This window comes from Vulpes lagopus, chromosome 7, assembly GCF_018345385.1.
Source record: "Vulpes lagopus strain Blue_001 chromosome 7, ASM1834538v1, whole genome shotgun sequence".
In the NCBI taxonomy this organism is placed as follows: domain Eukaryota; kingdom Metazoa; phylum Chordata; class Mammalia; order Carnivora; family Canidae; genus Vulpes; species Vulpes lagopus.
In genome coordinates, this window is record NC_054830.1 from 96035520 (window position 1) to 96059496 (window position 23977).

The 23977-nt window shown below is 37.1% G+C and overlaps 1 protein-coding gene across 16 annotated transcripts in view; it reads left to right on the forward strand.

The window, feature by feature from the left end:
• Nucleotides 1-23977, forward strand: part of BNC2 (basonuclin 2) — a 443558-nt gene that overhangs the window by 293753 nt on the left and 125828 nt on the right. The window lies entirely within an intron of this gene.

Genomic DNA, 23977 nt, shown 5'->3' on the forward strand with positions numbered 1-23977 from the left:
GGGGTCAGCTGTGCTTCAAGTGTTAGTTAACATTCAGACTGCAGCATATTCTCAGCTCCAATGAGCAAGGCTAGGCAAGCAGAGAAGCTCTGAGCAGAAGGGTGCAATGTTTATAGGACAGTTGGGCCGTGGGGTTCTGACTGAACATAGTAGCAGCCAGCAAGCACCAGGCCCAATGGAAACTCAAACATACCACAGTTGGCCTTTCAGGGCCTGGACCTCAGAGGGAAGCTGGCAAACCCTCTTTGCTTGAGGAGAATTCGTCGATGACTGCTCACCCTTGTCATATGCGTTTGAGGCTGCATTTTATCCTCCCAGATGTTAAATTTTGTATGGTCCAAGGTGGGTGAGAGAGTGAACGGGAACATTATTTGGCTGGTATCTGAGAAAATAGTCTGTAAATACCCCCTTTCAGTGTGCATCAGGATTGGAGGTGGCCGGTGGTAGAGTGGTAGCTCTGCGCAGCTTTGTGTTGGGGGCGAGGGTGACCCGGGGCCATGGCTGGAAGCGTTGCAACTTTTTGCCAGACGCACGGAGCTATTTCATCAGTGTGCCTTGACAAAGCAGTTAATATGTTCTTATGTATGGTTTATATTTTTTATATTTAGGCAAAAAGAGACTTAGAAAATAAGCAGACATTTTCTTTACTTCCTAGAATGTGGAATTTTAAAAGATAGGTATTGTTTATAAAAGAAATCTTAGCTTGAGATTTTTTTTTGACAGCCTGGGGTATTGGCTCTTCAGTGGACATATTCTTCATTCCCAAGCTGTGCCAAATATCCAGTGGGTTGTATTTTTATAAATGTCATGTTATTCTAGCAAGATCTGAGGTAACAACACTGGGCCATGCCTTGAAATGCTTCTAATTTATCATGTCCCTTGCTTATTAGGATGTGTGTGTGGGCGTTGTAGGGACATTTCAGCCACGTTTGTGTGTGAGAAAGAAGAGGTAGATCAGATAGTAGGAGGGGAATACCCTAGAAGAGGTGTGCCTGGTAGACGGGGCCACGATCTGCCAGTGCCTCCGGGGATGGAACTCTGCTGTTTCATTAACAAGGCCAAAATCTGCAACAGCCCGGTCCAGTTTCAAACAACAGATGAGCTGTTCCTTTTGCAGTCTATGTGAGTTACTACTGCATTCGGCGAGTTCTTCTCTCTTCCTATAATTCATTTACTAGGGCTTCCCATAACAAAATACCCCAACGGGGTGGTTTAAATCAGAAATGTATTTTCCCACAGTTCCAGAGACTACAAGTCCAAAATCAGGGTGGTTTCATCCTGAGGACTTTTCCTGGCTTGCAGATGGCTGCCCTCTCATGATGTCCTCAAATGGTCTTTCCTCTGTGAACACACCCCCCTGGCGCCTCTGTGCATCCAGATTTCTTCTTGTTCTAAGGACACCAATCACACTGCATAGGGCTCACTCTAGTGGTCTCATTTTAACTTTAATCAGTCTCTTTAAAGGCTCAGTCTCCAAATAACAGTCACATTCTGAAGTACCAGGGATTAAGTCTTCAAAGTATGCATTTTTGGGGGGAGGGAGGCACAATTCAGCTCATAACACTTCATGAATATCCTTGTTTCCCTGAATAAATGTTGGCTTTACTAGGTAATAGGTACCAGAGCTTACAGTCCCAAGCTCAAGAGTCACAGAGTCAATATGGGGTCAAATCCTGGCTCTGCAGCTCCATGGCACATAGTTCAGTATCTCTGCAGCCTACCATTCTTATCTGTAATATAAAATTAATAATATCTAGTTGGCAGGATTGTCGTGAGAATTAAAGGTAAAGTATATGAAGCCTTTCCAATAAATAATACTGTGTTAGAAAGAAAAATCTGAATAATGGATAAGCAATAAAAGTGGTCAATCAGTTAAACAAAAGACTTTTCATTCATTCAGTCTCATTTTTTTCCAAAGCCATCTGTGTTACCATCATCTATCTGCTGTGGTCGAGTATAAAAGTTTACTGTGTCACCAGTTTGTTTTACCTGTTCAACTTCCACATGCATATTACATTAGTAGTGTAATGGGGAGAAAAAGAAATATTTCTTCTTTCTTGAACAAAATAAATTATTTCTAGCCAATGGTTGTTTCTAAGACTTTCTGAAGGATGTGATTTTTCACAAAACTTGAATAAAGTATTTCTGTTACATCAGACTGTGCTTTTCCTACCACGTCATTAGAAATCCTGTGTTTCTAGGATATTAATTGTGGAGTTTCTCAAATCTAACCTTCCCTCACCACTGTTATTACCTTGACCTCTCTTTCCTCCCTCAACTGTGTATCAGATAGAACTCCAAATATGTAGACACAGAGGTACAAACCCCACTTTTCCCTCATTCATTAGGACAAATATGATAGGGATTGGCTTCCAGCTTTTGAATTGGCAGTTGGATGAGACTAGTTGCTTCATTCTCTCCTCCTGCACAGAAAACCCTGAAATCGTGTTTCTAATTATTTCTGCTCAGAGGTGAAACACAGCAGTCTTCCTGGCTGCCTTACATGGTATGGTGTCCTATGGGTAGGACCAGGAGGAAATGACTTAGGTTTTTTTAGTACGTCTCTGAATTTGGATGGAACAGCAGTAGGACTACTGAGAACATATCTCATAGAATTATTTCATTGTATCACTAAACATACTCCAGCTGTTATTATATTGTAAAAAATATATATATTTGCGAGGCACTTGGGTGGCTTAGTTGGTTAAGTATCCAACTCTTGATTTTAGTTCAGGTCACGATCACAGGGTTGTGAGACTGAGCTCTGCATCGGGCTCTGTGCTGGATATGGCCCCTGCTTAGGATTCTCTCACTCCCTCTCTTTCTTGCCCTCCTCACTCCTGTATACATGAATTCTCTCACTCTATCTCTAATATAATAATAATAATAATAATAATATTTGCTGCTAAAAAATAACCAAATGTCAAAATCGAGTGTTCTCTGTAAAAAGAAAAATTCCTAGAAATGTGGCAGCCTCTTTTGAATAAATATGTTCCCATATCTCTTTTGATAGCATCATCTTATTTCTTTCTAAGAGGTTGAATTTCATGGGTCATTATATCACACATACACACTTCCATAGCCTTACAGATTGCTTCTCCAACCTGCTTAAATTGTTAACATTAGCTGCTTTACAACATTCTTGAGAAAGATGTTTTAAAAAATTAAAGAGAGTGAGTGATTAATTCATCATACCGTAACACCTAGGTTTTGAAATTATGCACTGGGTTGTGTGCTTTTCACAGATTACTTCCTTGAAATCTTTAGCACCACTGAGTCAAGAGGGGGAGAAAATCCAAAAACAGTTCCTTGACTACCGATAGGTATTTCCCACTGAATTAATAAAGGATTTCCTGTTCTTTCTCCCCATTAATGAATTTTAGCTCTTTCACTTTGATTAATAGAAAGCAGAGCTTAATTAAATTTAACTTTATTTCAAAAGAATCTTTTTTTTTGGTATAGGATTTCCATACCTATGGTGTGTAAAACCCAGAGTTTCTAATTTTGTAAATTTCTGTTTTGAGTTCTTGGATAAAGGACTCTAGCATACTGCCAGCTAATTCATTTAACAGCTATTATTTCCTTCCCTCCTTTGTTTGCATTATCTTTTCTGTGTATTTCCTTTATTTGCCTAAAATATAGAGTGAGTCTTGAAAAAAATTTTTAAAGAAGGGGCAGCCCTGGTGGCTCAGCGGTTTAGCACCGCCTTCAGCCCAGGGCCTGATCCTGGAGACCCGGATAGAGTCCCACATCGGGTTCCCTGCATGGAGCCTGTTTTTCCTTCTGCCCGTGTCTCTGCATATCTCTCTCTCTCTCTCTCTCTCTCTCTCTCTCTCTCTCATTAATAAATAAATAATTTTAAAAAAATATTCTTACAAGTTTTTTTTGTTGTTCAAAAGTGCTGAAATAAGATACCAGGATAAAAGCAGCAGTGGCTTCTCTATTGGTTACATAAATGTTTATGTTGGTAGAAGTTTAGTTTGTTGCATTCTGACCCTTTCCCGAGGTACTAGTAATTCAACCATTCACAGAATTAAAGCTTCAGCCAAAGGTTTTACATAGTCTTAGAAAGTAGCAAGTATCCTAGTATACACCAAGTAATGGGTAAGGTGTGTAGGGAGGGTCAGGGTAGGAAAGGTGGGGGAGTGTGCTTGCTTCTAATGAGAAGTTACTAACAGGACTTTGTGAAAAACTGGAGGCATGGTGTAACAGTTGAAAGCTATGGTACTAAATCATTTTTGTTATTTATCATTTGCAAATTAGTTATAATGACTGTAGTCTAGATGTTTAGTGATAATCCAAGACAACTGGAAATGTTTTCTTTCATGATGGGATATATTTGATTTGTTATATGAGAAAAGAGGTGGGCAGGTTTTAGAAAGGTAATGTATACAGAGATTTTTTCTTTACTAGGTCAGTGATTTTTACTTCCAACAAAGACCATTTGTTAAAACTACCTTCAAGAAAAAAATCCACCATGTCTTAGTATGTCTAGTAAGTATTTGGCAAGGAGATGAGGCTTGATGAATAAAAAATATATTACATCGCTAAATGAACCCCACTGCAGTTTTCTCGGTAAAAATTATTTTCTTTATAGAATACTTTGATTTAAACCAAAAGGATGCACCATTCCAATAAGCTGCATTCATGAATGCTAGAATTTTCATTCATTCCCACACAGTCTGAATTAACACCAGGGTTATTTCCTTTGGCTAAAGTCTGCCTCTGAGAATGCTTGTTGCACCAGGATTCTTGAGACCTTTCCTTTATTATGTTCTTCTATAAATGTGATTTCTCTTTCCTGCCTCAGTTCATTCAAGGAGAAGATAGTCCTGCATTATCATTTTAGTTATTTGGTCATCAAGCCAGCTGCTTTCCTGCTCCTATCCAAACTATTCAGATTTTTTTTAAATGTAAAATGAGCAGACTTGGGCTGCATCATCTGGATCATCAATGAATAGATATTTATTAAACATATATCATATGTAAAGTACTGTGCCAGGTATCTGTCGGTTCCTCAGTTCTGTACCACAGGAAATGGTGAGCAGTATAAAGTTAATTTAGTGTCATATACCAACGGGTTTTATGTTTTAATGTACTGTAAGACTTAATATTCATATAATCCATTAATTTCAAACCTTTTTTGTAATTCACTAGAAGTAATTTTTCTTTTTTTCTCAGCATCATTGAATTTGAATTCTCAGTTTTTTACTTGATAGATCTTATCAGAAGAGAGATATTTATAGAGACCCTCACCCAAATAGAAATATAAGACATCCCATTAAATTCGAATTTCAGGTAAACGGTGAATAATTTTTTTAAATAGTTGTGCATCTGCAAATTTAGCTGAGTGAGCCTGTATTTTTATTTGATAAAGCTGGCAAGCATACAACTAAAAGAAAATTCTAGTGAGGCTTATTTTGCCTAATTAAGTCTTAAAACGGGGCCTTTGGTTCTTAGCATTCTATAATCAAAAATCTTTTTGATTATGTCAGAGATCACAAGATCTCTGCATTCTGTTTACAGATTCCTCAAATTTGTTGGCGGCATGGTGTACCTTATAAGGATTTAAGCAGAGTGGATCAAAAGCAGTAATTTTTCATTTTATCCCATGAAAAGTCACATGTCTTTATTATTTGTCCCAGTCTGTGCTCTTTTTATGAATTGTCTAAACATCTGTGAAAGTAGTTTATTCCCAACTGGTAATTTTGTAATATTCTCCCTGACTTGATCAGGGTATAACCTGATCTAGTAGTATAACCAACAGTAGTAGTAACCTTTCCTTCTCCTTCCTCCTTTCTTCCCCATTTCTCCCCTTCACACCCCAAATAGAGTCTTTTATCATAAAAATAAAGCATGACTTTCTGTGACATCATGCTCATTCCAAGTAACTCAGCAGCAGTTTGTGTATGATAATTTGTGAATTTTTCAAGATTAAGAGAGAAGGGTAATTAACAATGAGTCTCTTCTGACAAAGGAAAGGTAATTCTCCCAAATACTAACTTCTAAGAAAGCTCTGACCTCTCTTTTGCCCACCTGGAGAGTGTCTAAATAAGAGTGAATTTTGCTTTGAGAGAGACTTGTTGCAGGGGGTATTTAGGGTGTGATGAAAAGTTTAAGAAAGGTACTAGCTTAATTCCTTAACACAGGGAAGTAAATACAAGCTTTACAAGTGAGAACTTGATACTTTGGGGGAGATGTAGGTAGTCATGCTTCCAGAGCTTTACACAGGGTAGGAACATCATAGTCCTCTCCCCCTGGTACACTGATTTGGAAAAGATAGGAACTAAAGTAGTATCTGCTTTAAAGATCTCTAGAAGTAGATTTAGTTCGTCCAGATTGTGATGCTAAACCCTGGCTTGCCTAGCCACAAAATTCTTTTTTAGTTAGAGAAGCCACCTTTATAGGCGCCTCCTAGCTTTGGTGAGGTAGCTGGGTCCTTGTCTCTCCATAGACAAAGTCCTTGAACATCTCTCCAGTTATTTTTATTTTAAAGAGCAAAAACAAGGCCATTTTCCTGCCTGGCATGGGAGCCTTCTTTGCTTGACCTGAGGGCACCGTGCCCTCTTCTGCTTCTTTCCTTTACTCCCTGATCACAGCTGATAAGCTTTAAAGGGAGGACATCCTCACAAATGCAAAGGTTCAGTGCCTGATTAATGGCATTAGCTATATTCTTATGGTGCCCCTGAGCTGCTTATTTTGATTTGTTTCTTAGCCTGCCCACCTTTGGGATGGTGATTTGAACTCCCTAAAATTTTTCTTTTTTTAATCACAGCACAAACAAGTGCCTCCCCTTCAAAGTCCTGGGCTCTCTGCCTGTTAGCTTCCCACGTGTTTTTTTTTTTTTTTTTTCTAGCTTCTTACTTAGATGGAACATAAGATGAGTCTGGTAAATTCTAGCCTCTGAAGTATACAGTGCCATTCCACTGTTAAGGAGTTTCTAGGGAGGATCTTGAGATTGAAACATACAGAGCTAGAGGTTATGAGGAAGCTTCAGATACACAAATGGGGGAGGCATGATAGAAAAGTAGGTAAGAGTTCATGTGCTGGCTCCACCACCTACTATCAGTAGAACCTTGGCCAAGTTACATAATCTCTATTTTTTCTCCAAGAGATGTGGATAATAATAGCACCCAGTTTGTAGGGTTCTTCCTAGGATTAAATAAGATAATCTACTTAATAATGTTAGTTGTTGTTTCTAAACTCTTACAGAAGTAAAACTTCAACCTTGAGGGTGTGAGAGACATGTTTTAGCGTAGTTTAGTGGTTAAAAATTGGAATTACCAGTCAGTGGTCAAATCCCATCTCGATCCCTAGTTAATAAGCCTCAGTTCTTTTATCTGTAAATGCAAATAATAACAGGAATTTATCTAAATATCACAACAAAGTTTTGAGGAAGATTAAAGAGAAAGTGGACTCAACACTAATGTTAATATCCAGAGCCTCACTTAAGGTACATGTGATATGAGCTTCTTTCTCCTTCCAGGAGAGGTTTTTTTTTCAGTGCCCAGTGGCAGAGTTTAGGTTACCAATTTTTTCCCTAGTAAATCTAGTCCAGTTCCATACCTTTCAATTTCCCCTCAAGTGTCATTTGAGCCCCAATTTGAACAGAAGTCAGAAACTCTTTTTCCCAGAAGTCACAGTTTGAGAAGTAGAGACCAGTTAAAATGAGCTGTAGGAATATTTATCTGTTGAAAGCCCAAAACCCAGAAATAGATGAATTTCAGTCAGATTTCAGGCTGCTTTTGCTCATTTTCACACTTATATTCTTGCATGTGAAGTGCTTTGATGGGCTAACCACTTTATCATTTTATTGTACTTTATTACATCATAAATTTTTATATCTTGCTAACGATCCTACAGGAAGCTTAATTGTTTATAGGAACATCTTAATTAACTGGAGTTCACCAGGTTAAGCAGAACACAAATTGAAGGAGTTATAAATGAAACACTCAGCTCCTCTCATTTTACTGAGGATGTGCTATTCAGATAGACCAGGAGATTCTGCTGGGTCATGAGGACCCAGTATGTCTCAGCAATATCATGTTGATACTCTCAACCATTCTTCCATTTCCCGTTGTGTCATAGTGATGACTTCTTCCAGTCAAGGGTCCTCTACCTACCCTTTGTTGAAGAGTGAAAGCATGGGATGGGGTAACTATGGTAATTCGGAGAAATTCTGACTTGTATTCTGGGAGGCATGATATGTTGCTGATGCATCCCATTCCTTACCAGGTTTTGCCTTCTAGGAGGGGTAGGTGTTTATAATTCTTCCAAAGCTTTTTGAATTCATCTGTGAATAGAGCATGTAGCTCCCATCTGTGAGCATATAGCCAAAGCACTGAACAGAAAGTATTTTAACGTTTTACTATCATAACTAGATAGAATCATAAGCAGTATCTGTGAAGGAGCCCCGTAGTAAGGTCCCTCTCTCCCTGGAGCTGTTCTGTGATGCACAGACAAATTCCCATTTTTGGCCTCTTAGGCCTCCCAGCCTGTTTGTATGGTCAGGCAGGTGACACTGCAAATGCAAGCTCAGACCCATCTAAATGAAAGAACCAAATTATTGGGCCTTAAATTCTGCTGGCCAAGGCAACTCTAGACCTGGCTGTCCACTTAGGAAGCCATTCTTATGGATTTGAGCACTTGAATTGTGGCCTGTCCAAATTGAGATAGGTTGTAAATATATGCACTGGATTTTGAAAATGTAATCTTAAAAAAATGTAAAATATCACATTAAAAATTGTTGATATATTTTCTGCATATTTGTAATATTTTTGATGTATTGAGTTAAATAAAATACAGTCTTACAAATTAGTTTCATTGTTTATTTTTTACCTTTTATTTTTATTGTTTTTTTATTTTTTATTTATTTTTTATTTTTACCCTTTAAAAGAGACCACAAAAAAAAAAAAAAAAAGAGACCACAAACATTGAAGTATGTGACTTGAATTCTATTTCTGTTAGACATAGAGGCCTGTGCTAGGCTCTCTGTATGAGATAGTGTAATTGGAAGACTGAAGCTTAGAGTAAAGTGGTTTACTGGTAGAGTAGTTAGAATTGGTGTGAGAATCCTAAAAGCCCAAATCCAAGCTCTTGTCCTGCCTTCACTCATCACTGTCACTCTTTCCCAGTCCTTCGAGCTTTCACACTTGCTGCACTATTGATCATGTCCAGTCTTTCCTCTGTCCTGGTCCTGAGGGAAATGGGATCCGTCTACCCCCAGGAGCAATTAAGTGTTCCCTTCTGAATGTGCTCAGTGCACTTCACTGAGACCAGAGGGTCATTTCTGTGGAAAGTGATCCCTCCACGAGCTCCTGGAAATCAAGAAGGGCACTTCTTTGCGTGCTGAGACCCACTGCAGCTTCTCCTACAAGGGAGCACAGGAGCAGAGGTTTGCAGACACTCCTGAGTGTATGTAAGAGTCTCTGAATCCTAATTGCCATTTCTTTTCCAGCAGCCTCTTCCATTCTAAGTGGGAAGCACAGCTGCAGACACTTGCCTTTAGTCTTGCTTCTGCATTTCTCTTGTCCAGCCTCTGTGTTCACGCCTTTGCTGTTTTCCTCTGTCTTCAGACAAGAAAACCAGTGAAAGGTAGGTAGGAGGTTTTAGCAGCTCGACTAGCCAGGAAGTAAATTTTAGGGAAGTTCAATTTGTTTGATCATTAACAGATGTTGGCATTTTAGTCTCATTCAGAAGGTACAGTTTTGAGTGAAATATCTTCCACTTATATCTAGTAGTTTTTCAATACTCCTTTGCCTGCAATAATCTGATGGATAGAAATTCTCCCCTCCCATCTTTGACTGTTCATGTTTTCCACTATCAGTAAAAATTAAAAAACAAATCAACTTCTAACATAAAAGAAAACACACCTGTTTGGCTTGGAGAAATTGGCCATGAAGGTCTTTTCTCTGACAGGCCAAAAACGAAAAGCGACCATCACAGGGCCCCTTATTTAAAAAAAAAAAAAAAAAAAAAAAAAAAAAGGAGTCTTTTTTTTCTTTATTTCATGTGAGCATTGGCAGAAACTCTGACAAGCAGTTCTTCATATTTTATTATGTTCTTGTCTGCAGAATCTCTGTCAGGCAAAAACCTTGTCAGCGGAAAACCTGTCGTAGGATCAGAGGAGACAAAAACAGGTGTCACACAGGCAGTCAAAACTGAAGGGAAAAAAAGATTAGGCTAAAGAGAGAGAGGCAGACAATTACATTAATGCCATTGCTTTTATCTTATAGATGTGTGTTATTATCTCGGGGTGCTGAGTGCGCAATTGCCTCAAAGAAAAGTAGACAGGAGACAAGGGGAAACTTGATAGTTATTAACTGAAGAGGCAGTGTGTCAAAGCTGGATGGGGTTCAAAGTTTTGCAAAGGAAAAAAAAACTGCAGGCAGCAAGCAACGGCTGTGTGGTTCTGCTTTCGGCTACATAAACCTAGTAGCAATCTAACATTTTCTACTTGGAAACAGATCATAGAGAAAAAAATTAATGAAAGATTTCATTCGGAGGTTTTTGGGGTAACATTTATCCTATATACATATGACTGAATCATCTTTTCTGTCTTATAAAATCTTGCCACAATGTGAGGCATGGTAAGGCATGAAGACAGGCATTTGTCAGTTCAGCTGTGTTGTTTGGATATGTTTAAAACACCTATTATCAACACACTTTTAATTAAAAAAAGCTATTAAGAAGCCCTTTTACTAAGTGTGAACATCTGTACGTGCAAGCTGTAAATTAGGAGATCACATATGTGTGCCTCAGTCAGAGACTAAATGCAGTTGGCAAGTGTTTTTTAGTACTGTTTTTAAATACAGTAAAAACTCTAAAGAAAAAATTGCTAATTTTAAAATTTGGATTTATTTTTATGATTGTGCCTGTTAGTACTAATTAATAGAACTTTTCTTCTAATTAGAAATTAGGATCATTATCATCAAGTTGGTAATCAGAATTCAAAGGCTAACCAGAATCTCCCTTCTGTTTCTTTGTTCATGTTGTTTCAGGAGACTTCTTTTCTGAAAGTTTGGGCTTATTAAATATAAGTGATGATATAAAATAGTTTCATTTTACTAATGGCCCAAACTCTGAAAGATATTTGGCCTTGTTGATAACTCATACATGTCAAATGGCCAGCTAGTAACTTTACGATAAGATGGCAACTTTAAGTTCCCCATCTGCTTAATCATACCTTGATCATGTTAGTGGCAAAACCAGCAAGGATTGCTCTAGCCCTTGATATTTTCTTTTCATGCATTTAACAATTGGTTAGTTTAGACTTCTCCTAAGACTGCCTCCTTAACCCTTTTTTTATGAGCAGATCTTTATATAGGGTGTTTTATCCCTCCAGTCACAGATGCAAAGCAGTTTGATACTTGATATATGCATTAAGCAAATCCAGCAATCCAGAAGAAAAAACACATCAGTGTCAAAAGTGTGTGTGATAGCCCAGGGTTTTAAGGGATTATGGTGGGGGAATAAAAAAAAAAAAAAGATCGATTATAGATTTAGAATGAGATTTTAGCCTGACTTACTGGGAGAGAGAAGGAAAAATACTTGTGACACAAAGGTGACGTTTATTAAAAAAAGAAGACTGAATATAATCATTCCTTTCTTTCAGGTATTTCCTACCAGATGCTGGCTTTTTGTATTACTCAATTTTGAAATATTTCTTTACTACATGTGATAGAGTTTAAAGCATATGTTCTAGCAAAAATAAATATGCCTTACATTTACAATGTTTCCTTAGTGAAATCTACTTCAAGAAAATTAAGTCTTTAAATCTAATAAGTTAGGAGTAGGATAATTATTCACTTACAGAAAAGTTCATTTTTTGTTTAATAGAAGGACTTACATGGCCTCTTCAAGTAGCACATTTCAATAGTTTCAAAACAAGATGTGTTTTGTAGTCAGTGGCCATTTAATTCATTGATCTGTAGATTAAATGAAGCAAGGTTTGTGTAGCCAACCTTCAGCTAGCTTTGATGACTAGGGATGGGCTAGAGCAGCAGCAGTAGGAATGATAACCCCCAAACCTGGTTGCAGCAAGTAGATTCAATAACCAAATCTCTTCCTAGATTTACCATCAAGTTTGCAGATTAAATTTTCTTTTTTCCCCTTTAACCACCTTCTGATGGAGTTGCTATAAATGAAGAAAGACATGCCCCCCAAAAGTGGGCCATGTAAGGAAGGAGGAGGAGAAGAAATAAAACCAAGGACTTGTTTAATCTACTAACCAAGAGAGTGAGTTTCTGAATAGCCAAGCGTTGACAGTCTACTTTTATGTGTGCCTCAGTCAGACTTTGATGATTTACAAAATCTGTTGTGAAGACTTTATTATGCATAAGGCCACAGGGGGGAAATGCCAATCAGTTTGAAATATTACTATATAGTCTCAAGTGGAGCTCAAATTCTGCCCTGGACTAATTGTGGGTGTTTGTGTGTGCATATTCACTTACTCTCAAAACTAAATGTCAACTAGGTATGATTAAAATCCACAGGACAGTGGGGCCTCATTGGAACTACCTTTGTCCCCCTTTCCTCACTTCAGATTAGAATCACATTCATAATGGACATAAGAGTATTCATATACTTATCCCTTATGTATTAAGGGACAAGAAAAAAAATCAAGAACAATTCACATAAGGTATATAAGGTATTGTAATATAATTGGGGTTTATGGAGGCTCAGTAGGTTTTTGTTTTGTTTTACTTAAAAAGGGTGACACTATTTGTTCAAGAAAAAAATAAACCCTTCACAATGTAAGAGCTGACAGTTTATCACCAGTCTTGGGAATCAATTCTTGCAGCTATGTATCATTCCTTTTCTTCTTTCCTTAAAAAAAAAAAAAAAAAAAAATTCTTAAAGCAAGCTTCTTTCTCCTTGGTATTAAGTATCTTAATTAATTCAACCTTGACAGTTATAGTTAGAAAGTTGTGACTTGAACATGAGTTATTTTGTACTTAATTTGCCCCCAATTATATAGTTCTTTTCCCCAAAAGTAGTGAAGAACATGTGCAGATCTAAATATTACTTCAAGTCATAAGGAATCTTTCTTTTAATAACAGGCAATGTCTGCCTTCATGATCGATTCTCTGATTCACTAAAAAGTTCTTAATATGTCATCACTGCCATTTATTAATGTTTTCCCCAAGTGCTATGTCTTTTATTAAGATCTGGCTTACGATCTATGGGTAGGCTAAGCCTTTGCCTTGTACCCTGATGCTTTCCTGCCTAGTAAGAGAACAAAGTCTTATAATGGGAAAGGATTGATGTTATAATGATTCCAAAGGGCCCCTTTATGATGAAATTCTAAATACGCAAAATCCCATTAAACCTGTAGAAGTTCATGGGCTAGCTACATTGAAATGACATATCATTATATCGGGTGTAGTGTGCATATCATAAAGTATGGTATAATCTGAAATTATAGGTCATATTAGCAAGAACGAAGAGCCACTGACCCTCATAAATTCAGAATATTTGGGTATTTGGAGTAGGAAAGGGAACAATAATCTGTTTATAAGTAATCAAAATTTAAAAATCTGACCCCAGAAATAGCTCTTATAAAACCCTATCCCTAACAGCTTTAAAGTAATCATGGAAAGAATTCCATAAAATAATCCCTTAAAGACATATGTTGAATGTTAATCTATTAGAAATTGAAATTGTGTTCTAAGACCCAGAACTACTAAAAGCTGACCACTTGATGCTGTTATAATTTAGAATCCTAAGGGGAGTGAGGCAAAAGATGTGGAGTTCTCGAAATAATTAGCTTTCCAATTTAAGGCTCACTTGGCTTTCTCCCAAGATGAAAGAATAGGTTTCTTAAAATTTTTTTACTTATAAAATTGCTTCAAATTAGTATTTAAAAATTTAAAAATATCCAGGGCAAGTCTGGAAATTAGTGAAATAAAAGATTTCCTTTTAGGCCATTTTCATACAAATTTTTAATTGTTTTCCTCTGCAAAGTAGGTGGCTTTGAAAAGTTACTCCACTTCTCTCACTTCTTGTTGAATGGCTGTAGGCTTCACACTGCCGTGCCTGAACTGTTATTAGATGGAGTCCACTGGACGGACATCAGGGCCTGCAATGTTCGAGCATATTCCTATGAAAACCACCTAAGTCACTTGAATCTGGCTTTTAAAGAAAGTTATGTTTAAAAAAGTTGTGGAAAACTAAGAACTATAAACTATCACTGAGAGCCAATTTTCTAGGATCAGTGAAAAGCACTTTTATACTCCTACATTAAGAAAAAAAACTATCTGAATATGTTCTTATTTCTGTGACCTTCACAGAAAATATTAGAAGTGAAGTCTGTAGAATTACAGGTTTACATTTATTTTAATTTATTTGAAGGTTTGGGGAGTAATTCCTGTTATTAAAAATTGAAATAAAAAATAGTTATTCACGTTTCATTTGATAGATCCAAGTTCTTTTATAACCACTCCTCATCGACCCCTAGCACTATTTTATACATTTGAAAACAGAATTTTATAAAGAACATTACTTTGTTCTTTTAGTTAGCAATACTGTTAGAAGCATATATTACTTCACATTATTTCACTATTGCATATTTTGCATTACATTTTATACTTATTTTACATTTACATTACATGTTTACAGTAATGAACCACAAAAATGCTGGGTGTTGTCCTTATGGTGATTTCTGTTTTTAACAGAAAGGAGTTTTCTTCATCCAGACTTATGTGTCATTTGGAGTCTTATCCTATCAAAGTGTTTATTAAAATTATCCAGATCTCAATTTCTCCTTTGTTTCATAGCTAGAAAATTACCAGTGTAAGCTTCTGTTTCTGGCATTTTAAAGAAATCCAGGTAAATTACATTCCCTCAGTTACCTAATTCACAGTTCAAGAAGCTCTTGTGTGAATTTTCTAACTAGTATCTGTGTTGTTCAGTTAAATCCTTTTCTTTTTCCAGATAAAATTCTACTTACTAAAAAGAGATTAATTTATATGTTGGCTTCTTTTTTTCTCTGGACCTCTTAATAAAAGAAAAGTAACCTTTTCTTTGTAGATACTATTCTTACAATCTTATTGTGTGACTTCTCCGACCCCTTCCAAAGTCTGTACCAGTCATACCTTTTCTATAGCTATGAAACCATTGCTCTAGCACATGGATCACAAATCTAGTGATCTGTGCTATGATTTTCATCATGTCTGTGTTATGTTCTAGCCTATGCACCCCGTCATCAAGCTAGATTTCATATTATTGTTATTAGAAATCCATTGGATGCCCCCAAATAATGCTTGGAGTGGTAGGAAAGGGAATAGATCATGCAAAGTGTAGTCAATTCCTGATCAGCTAGCAGCGCCACCTCACTCCTTAAATTGCCACAGTTACCTACCCCACTGTTTTCTAGGGGAGTATAAAGAGGAATATAAAAATCCAAGGAGAGAGACATGGGTAAAATCGAGAGTTTGGTGGCACAGTAGAATCCTACATTTAGGCTTTCAGTGCAAATACACTAATGGCATTTTTCTATTCTGTGTTCACTTAACTCTGTTTATCCATTCAACAGTATGAGGACTGAACACCCTTGAGTTGATTATGTGTCAGATATGGTCGTTGCTTAACATCAAGCTCTTGTGATAAAATAGGTACATAAGTGACCCAATAAATGGGCAACATATGGTTGGGATGTACATGATTGGCACACATAAGTATTGAGACAGTTTGCTCTTAGATGAGGGGACCTCTCCAGATTTCATGGATAAAGAAAATAGAAGTTGAATTGAAGCTAGAAGAAAAATGTAGTTAAAAAGGTAAATAAGAGGAAAGGCACTTACAGAACAGCATTGAAAATTAGAAATTTTTTAAATGAAGCTCAGCAGATGGAACCCTGCTTATCTCTACAGCATCATCTCATACTATTTTGCTGCTCTCTCTTTTCGTCGTAGCAGAATTGGCTTTGCCTGGAAAAGCCAATTAATTTGTTACCCATTTAAATTATGTCCTCATATTCCATACCCAGCTTGTAATTCTGTGCATTAATGTGTATTTTTTTTAAGTCTGTTTTCCTTGCTAGTCTGTTAACTTCATGAGGGCTTGAATGGTGTCTGTTTGGTTCTTCACTAAATCTCTAAAACGTAACATAGGGTCTAGGAATATTCTTTTAGTGACCAAATACGAAAGTGCTAGGAATGCTTGAAAAGGTAATGTGTAACTCATTTTGGTCACAGAGGTCTATGTCAGTTATTAGGATAGATAGTGAATTGATTTGGCCAAGTCTTCTGACCCAGGTTAAGGACTTTGTGTAAGGGGGAAGGGAGGGTTTTGCTGGGATCACCATTACAAAATTTGAATCAGAGAAAAGACCTATTCTAAGCAGTATTTTGAGAAGACTGAATTGTGGATTGTATTTAGGTTGTATTAGGCCAGAGAGAACAGAGATAGACCAGACCACCAGGAGTCACTTGCAGTAACGGAGTTGTGAGAGTCTTAAAAGCCTATACTAAAGTGGTAGAAGTTAGGCCAGAGAGGAGAAATTGATCCAGGAGAAACTGCAGTGGAAAAATGTATGGGTCCTAAGTAAGTAGCCTGAGATCATTTTGAATGTTTTGCTATATATAATGTTCAATGGGAAGAACAGCACCAACAAGATAGGAATTTGTATACACAGTGTACACCTCAACTATGTAAAATTACAGACTGAAAGAAGTAGATGCAAATATATCGACATGTGGACATTAGCAGATTTTGGGTGGTAGGATTAAAGATGATTGTTTTGTTGTTTTCTTGAATTTACGGCTTTTTTTTCAGTGAGCACCTATGACATAGCCAATCAGAAGATAACAACAGTAACAAAAAGTTTTGTTTCAGCTTTGTTTCCTCAGTTCTGCCTTTCTCAGCACTAAGGATCAAGTATGCATTTGGAGTGAGGGCATGGCCCTTGGGTAGGTTAGGAGTCACTCCATAGCGTAAGAGTAGTTGAATTCCTTGAGGCAGCTCATCACAGGCAGGCAGCTGGAGAGGCAGCAGCTCTGAAATCCTGATGGTTCCCATGCATCTCCATTGATTTCCCTGCCAAATCCCCCAAACCAGAAAATCTTAGTCCTCCTGTAACCCTGCCTCATCTTTACTCTAAACATCTATTTTCTTCCTCACACTTTTTAGCTTGGTCTTGATTCTTTGTTTTTCTTTCCTTGCTCCTTGAATTAAGCAAGTGGTCTTCAAGCTATTGGCTTGCCTGCCACTAAAAAGAACTTTGAAAATGAAGAGCCATGCTAACATTTTCATATACTAAGTAATTTGCCAAGGTCATGCAGCAAGTAAGTGACAGAGCTGAGATTTGAACCCTGGGAGTCTAGCCCTGCAAACTCTGTTTTTTATCTGGGACAACAATCTTTTTTTAAAAAAAAAACATTGAGAACTTTAAATCATTATTTTAGGTCTTATTTTATCTCCTTAGCTTGTTTCCAGTTCACAGCCCCCAAATAACATTACTATAAATGTAGTCATGTTGGCTGGAAAGTCTTGTATCTGTTCAACTTACACATGTCTGCCATGAAAATAAAATAATATAAATAGAAATTTTCTTGTTTAACTTGATGAAGATAAGATCCAAAGCAATATAAATATTATACATTTTAATAATTCATTAAACACAAGGTGGATTTTTGTTGGAAACACACCTGTCAATAAAATGGACAGGGTTATAATATTTTTCTTCCCAGATTAGTTCATATATCAGTAAATGAATAGTATTTATTGTAAGAAATAGAAAAGTTAGACCCTATCATTTATCATTTTTGCAGCTATAACTGCTGAGATACCTGGTCACATGAATAGATGGGACAAGGAACTTAATCTAATCATCATTGGGCTCTCAGAAATCATTTCAGATTGTTTGCCAAAAACTACACAATGATCAGGTAGTTAGTTTCGTTAAAAGGAAAAAAATGAAAATCACTCACCTTATTATCCAGATATTGTTATAGTCATTCACCTTCTTAATTTTAGGGAAAAGGCATTAACAAGGTGTATTAAATGCCCACTTATAAATTTAGCTGTTAGTCTTTCATTTAAAGGTATATTGTTTATTCTAGGACACACAGAAAAGATTGAGATAACAAAAACACTGTATTCAAATGGTTTCTTCAGTATGCTCTTTTATTATTATGAAAAGATACTTTTATCATTGCAAATTCAGCTTTCCTGATTGATGAAAATTTCCCACCAGTGGTCATGGTCAAATCATGCTGCCAAATCTAATTTACATTGGAAAAAATTGAGCTCACATTTCAACTCAAATAAATGTATTAATTTGCATTATGAGAAAAATTATTTAAAAATCAATGTATTGTCGGCTCCATTTCATAGGGTAGATTACTAAAACAGTCTAGAATAAAATGTGGAGCTAATAAAATTACTCATTTTACAATAGAAATGCTATTTCTTATTATTTAATTAGTAATGATGTAGTATAATGTAAACCTAACTTTTTTTATGAAGAGTATGTTAAAGTCATGGAAAAAAAAGTCATGGTCTTACTTTGATTAATGTGGCTCCATGTGTGTATCACAATACGGTGTTGGACTTTAGGAACAAATTAGGTAAGAGTCCTATCTTTTTAAAAAAAAAAAAAGATTTTATTTATTTACTCACGAGAGACACACACAGAGAGAGAGGCAGAAACACAGGCAGAGGAAGAAGCAGGCTCCATGCAGGGAGCCTGATGTGGGACTTGATTCTGGGTCTCCAGGATCACACCCTGGGCCGAAGGCAGGTGCTAAACCTCTGAGCCACCCAGGGATCCTGGTAAAGTCCTATCTTATAAAAACATTTATTCATATTGTTAGATCTAGTCAAACTGATTTCATATATTTAATGAAAGCAGTTATATACTGTTAAAAATTAAGTGCTTTGGCATTTAAATTATAATTTATGCTGATTCACTTTTATTAACAGGATGTGGAAAATATTCAAAATTTTATAAGAAATAAGATGAGGGGCAGGTACCTGGGTGGCTCAGTCGGTTAAGCATCTGACTTTTGATTTTGGCTCAGGTCATTATCTCAGATTCCTGAGATCAAGCATTGTGTCAGGCTCCACACTTAGTGGAAGCTCCACTAAGTGTGGAGCCTGTTTAAGATTTTCTCTCCCTTCCCCTCTGCTCCTACCCACACCCTTTCAAAAAAAAAAAAAAAGAAATGAGATGAAAATGATTAATCATAACTGACATAAATATTTGTTATTATTTAAATAGGCTATAATTACCTTATTAAATGATCAACATAGTTTCTGAAAGAAATCATGTAAAATTTTTATTCATGTTTTATCTAGTGTGTCTTGCAAAGTTTGTAGATAGGAAAATATTCAAACTGAATCTAGAAGAGTAGATGTGTCTTAGTCTCAGGGACGTTTCTTTCCAGGTAATGATCCCAACTCCTGGGGATGAGTGTCAGGAAAAGAATGGCTTTCCTTTGAATATGTTAGGAGGCAAAAGCCATTTTCACAATTGGACACCTGTGCTTTGTTCTCATAGGATACTTTCTAAAGAGTGATTCATTGTTAAAATAGGTAGGAATGCTAGAGGTGAATGCATTCCTCTTCTTCCATTTTACATTCTATCTGAATTCTGAATATTCCAACATAGGCCCAAATATTAGGCTCTAGTTACCCTTTACCCAAATAGGTATAGTCAGGGAAAAAAAAAAAGTCCCTTCTGAGGTTCTTGGTGCTTTTATTATTAAGAGGTTTCCACAAAACCTCATTTATTTTGGCGTCCAGGAGAGTCTTCCACCCTTGGCCAGTGTACTGTGTAAGTCACCATTATTCTGTAATAAAGGAGGGATATGATTTTTAAAGGAGAAATGGAAATGGCTAATCTGCATGTGCATGCAGGCCTTTTCTCACTCAGGTAGATCAATTTTAGCAAAAAGTAAGTTGAGGATTATAGGATCTGGAAATGGAATCCCAATGTCTGCACACCTTTTGGAAGGCCTTTGCGTCCTTCATAGTTAGGCACATCATCATGGAAGTCCACGGAGTGAAGGCATGTCCCAGTGGAGTATTACAGACATGTTCTACTCTGTACACTCGACTCTAAGCCAAACCTTCACCCAGATGTCAGTGATATTTAGTGTGGCATGTGTAGTGGTATACATCAAAGTCATCCATGCTCAGTTTTCAAAACTAACCATGATCATCTCTCTCTCGACTGTTCATTAGGGGGTTGTGGCTCTGTGGCTGAGGTTTATGCAGTGGCTTTTACTGCTGAATGCTTGCCATGTCCCTCAAGCTGACAACCATTGTTTTAATTCAACTTGTAGACCCTTGTCAAAATTTTATATCTAACATTATACATCGTTTTTATCTTATAAAATATTTAATGTTTTCTATATCCTATTAACAGGAAATAGAAGTCTTCCACAGCTTTTGGCCTTCAGTATTAAGGCTTCTTACGCCTTGCCCATCTGACTCTTTTGTATATATCCCTAACTATTTGGCTTCAAGTGTTAAAGATTCTGTGGATAGTCTATTCTCTTACACGTATCCCATTAGTTCAGTGGTTCTCAAAGTGTGGTCCCTGGCCAGCAGCATCAACATCTTGTGGAGACTTAACTCAAAATGCAAACCCTTTGTCCCCACCACAGACCCAGTCAGAAACTTTGGGGATAATGGTCTAGTGTTAGTTGGTCTAGTGTAACCCTTCGGGTGATTCCAATGCACATAATGTTTGAGAATGCCTGCCTTAGTTTCATCTACCTACATCGCTCTCCTTTCTCACTTGCTGAATTCTCAGTTATCTTACAAGACTGTGCCTTTCTGGCAGAGTTGCCCTCTCTTCTGTGTCCCATAGTACTTTATCAAATCTCTTTTATAGTATTTATATTGATGGCATCTGTCTCCTTTGAGGGTGGATGCCACAACGTAAATTACTTTTGCATCTGCATGCAGCCCCTACCTTGGTGATAAGTTATTAAGTGGTGGTGAATAAATGAATGTATGCATGAATGAAGGAGAAGAGCATTGTAGGAGGAGTGGCGATCAATAAGGTCAGCTGCTGTGAAGAGATCATGGAGAATAATGAAGGATAAAAGCTATTGGATTTCATAGTAAGGCAGGTGTTGGTGACCTTTGAAATGCTTGCTTCAGCAGAGTGATGGGCAAGAAGCCCAGTTTGCTGGGAGTTAGGGACTTCCAACATGATGAAGACTTGCAAGTTTCCAGACATACTGACTGTTTATCTGAACATGTAGTGGAAACAGAATTTTCTTGGGAGAAATAACCAAGTGACCTTAGACCAGTTACTTAACTTCATTGAGCCTGTGATCTCTGAATAGGCAATAATAGTAATACTGTGTGGTTTTTAAAAAAATTTTAAAGGATTAAAGGAAATCATTATAACCCCCTAGAATGATGCCTTTTAGTTAGTATTTACATGGTCATTTTCTTTGTCCATTCCCGAACACACAATTATTTTTATTTAATAATGCTGATGGTATCCATGACCCTTTGTAAATTTGTATAAGATATGAAATTGTTAAGGATACTCTATTTCTAGTCCTTGGAGAAATTGTGAATAGTATTTGGCCTGGAACTGAAATACCTTCAGTTGAACCACTGATAGCTACTTTGAAATTACATGGTATCCAGCTGGAAAAGTACCCCTAAAAGTGATTGCCTTAAGCCTCTTTTAGATACAAATTATGGAATTCTACTTCAAGCAGACATAAAAAGGGAGAGTAAGGAGATATTTTTTTTTTTTGGCTCATGTAACTGAAAATTCCAAGGATAATACCAGCCTCCACTTTGCCATATCCATATCTTCTGATCAAACAGTTATTATCAGTACTTCGTCTTTCTCAGGCCATCTAGCAGCCTGTCTTCCATGCGATTCTCATTCATATATATTAGCTGCAAATTTCCAAGAAAGAGAAGACTTCCCACTAGTTCTAACTAAAACCCTAGACTCAATCTCATGTTTAGACTTAGGTCACTTGCCCATTCTTGAACCATTTGCTGTACCAGGGGCTTGGGATATCCTGGTTTCGAGGCCTAGCTTAAGGGACATAACATTCTGGTCTATGAAATAGTTGATAGTGTAGGGGAAGAATTATTTCCCCAAAGGGAAGTCCAGTTTCTGGTATCAGAATGAAGGGGGGTAGATGCAAAGCAGGCAAAACAGTTGTCATCATCTTATTTTATAGAAAAGCACTTTTTTTTACACTTTGCTTCCAGCAACTCTAGAGGTCCTAGCTTAAATAAGTTGAATGGAAGAAAAGAATGACGAAGTATTTGAAGTTCTCTAATCCTTATGTACTCCCAACTTCACCAAGAATAGCTTTACTTTTATTATACCCAATTTTTGTTAAGATTTCATTTGAAAATGGAATTTGGGGAAAACCATTGGTATAGGACAATGTAAGATGGTTAGACCCATAAAGTATAAAGGTAGGTGACCCTCTTTTCTCACTCCATTCTGCTGAACAAATTCTTGCCCTGCCTTTTATTCATCCCCATTGGTCCAACTCATGTTCCTAACCCCACTATGACTCAGACTTGAGTCCCTGAGGCAGACTCCGTTTACTGTTATTATGACACTTAAAAAGTTGTCACTTACTCTTTGCCCACCTGGAAGACATCCTCAAAAGTTGTCCACAACTTGGTGACTCAGTGTGAGCCAGCAGTTGTAAAGCAGGAAAATTTGATACATTCAAGAAATTTGACAGATCATAATCTTTGATGATACGTATATGCTGAAATTTGTAATTTACATCTGCAAGGTGGGCAGTTTTTCAGTCCTTTATGGTTCATCTCCTAGGTAATTGCTGCTTAAATGACAGTCTGAGGTTTGTTTCCCTTATCTGCTATTGACTTTCTTTAAATATCTGACCCACCCTTTCATCTTCTATATCAGAGTATAAATGTGGCCAAGTGCTGGTTTATGTAAATAAAGTTTTATTGAAACACAGACACGCCTATTGGTTTAAGTCTTATCTGCACTCCCTCTATAACAGCAGAGGTGAGCACTTGTGAAACAGAACATATGACCCACAAACCTAAAATATGTACTGTCTGGCATTTTATAGAAAAAGTTGTTGATTTCTACCATATATTTACATGGCTTATAACAGTATATCTCCTTTTTTGACATATGGCATATTTAGGAGGAAGAGTCAGGTAATGTCCTTATTATTCTCATTCTCTGATTGTTCTCTAAAGCATTTCTAGGGAAATGTTTTTGCTTTACCTTTCCACTTGGGCTCTTTCAGTTCTCTGAACAACTTCTCTTTTTTCTGGCCCCTTGACAGTTTAGTCTTCTTCATCTTTTTAAACCGCCAGCCCTTTTTGGAGAGTGAGAGGGAGAGGTGTGATAACCTTCCATCCAGCCCTTGAATACATAGGTACACATACCTTCATGTACTTAATGCATGGCTGTAGGTACCAAACAAAAGGACAGAAATCAAGATTCAGTGTGATCTTATTTCCCCTCTACTGAATCCTCTTGGTTTCCTATTTGTTGTGGTCATAGCAGTGTATTTAGTGAAGAAGTGTTTGATGCAGGCCAGAAGAGTTGATGAAGGGAAACGGGGAGAGGAACAGATTCCCCTGACCTGGTCACAGGATTCTGTAAGCAGAGCAGCTTACTCATCAGGAGACTGAGTAGTAAAGCTCTACTTGAAGAAGAACAGGGATAATAATACCTCATTCCTGCATTTTCGCAGTCTAAATGCCCTGTGGAGTGAGAGAAGACTTCAATCCCTAGGCTTGTGAATCCCTTATCTTTCCCAAACGTTAAATTAATTTTTAAAGCTATTTATTCAAAGTTGACTTAACTACTAGAATAGGAAAGATCAGACAAATCAGCTGCAAGAAATGAAGTATGAGGAAACCCGAACTCTTTGACAAAGTATTCCTGGGAGTAAATGTGTTGAATGAAGCCAGCGGGTAAATGATAAGGGCCTTTACACTGTGGATGTAAGAAAGCAATTTATCAAGAGTACATGAACTCTCT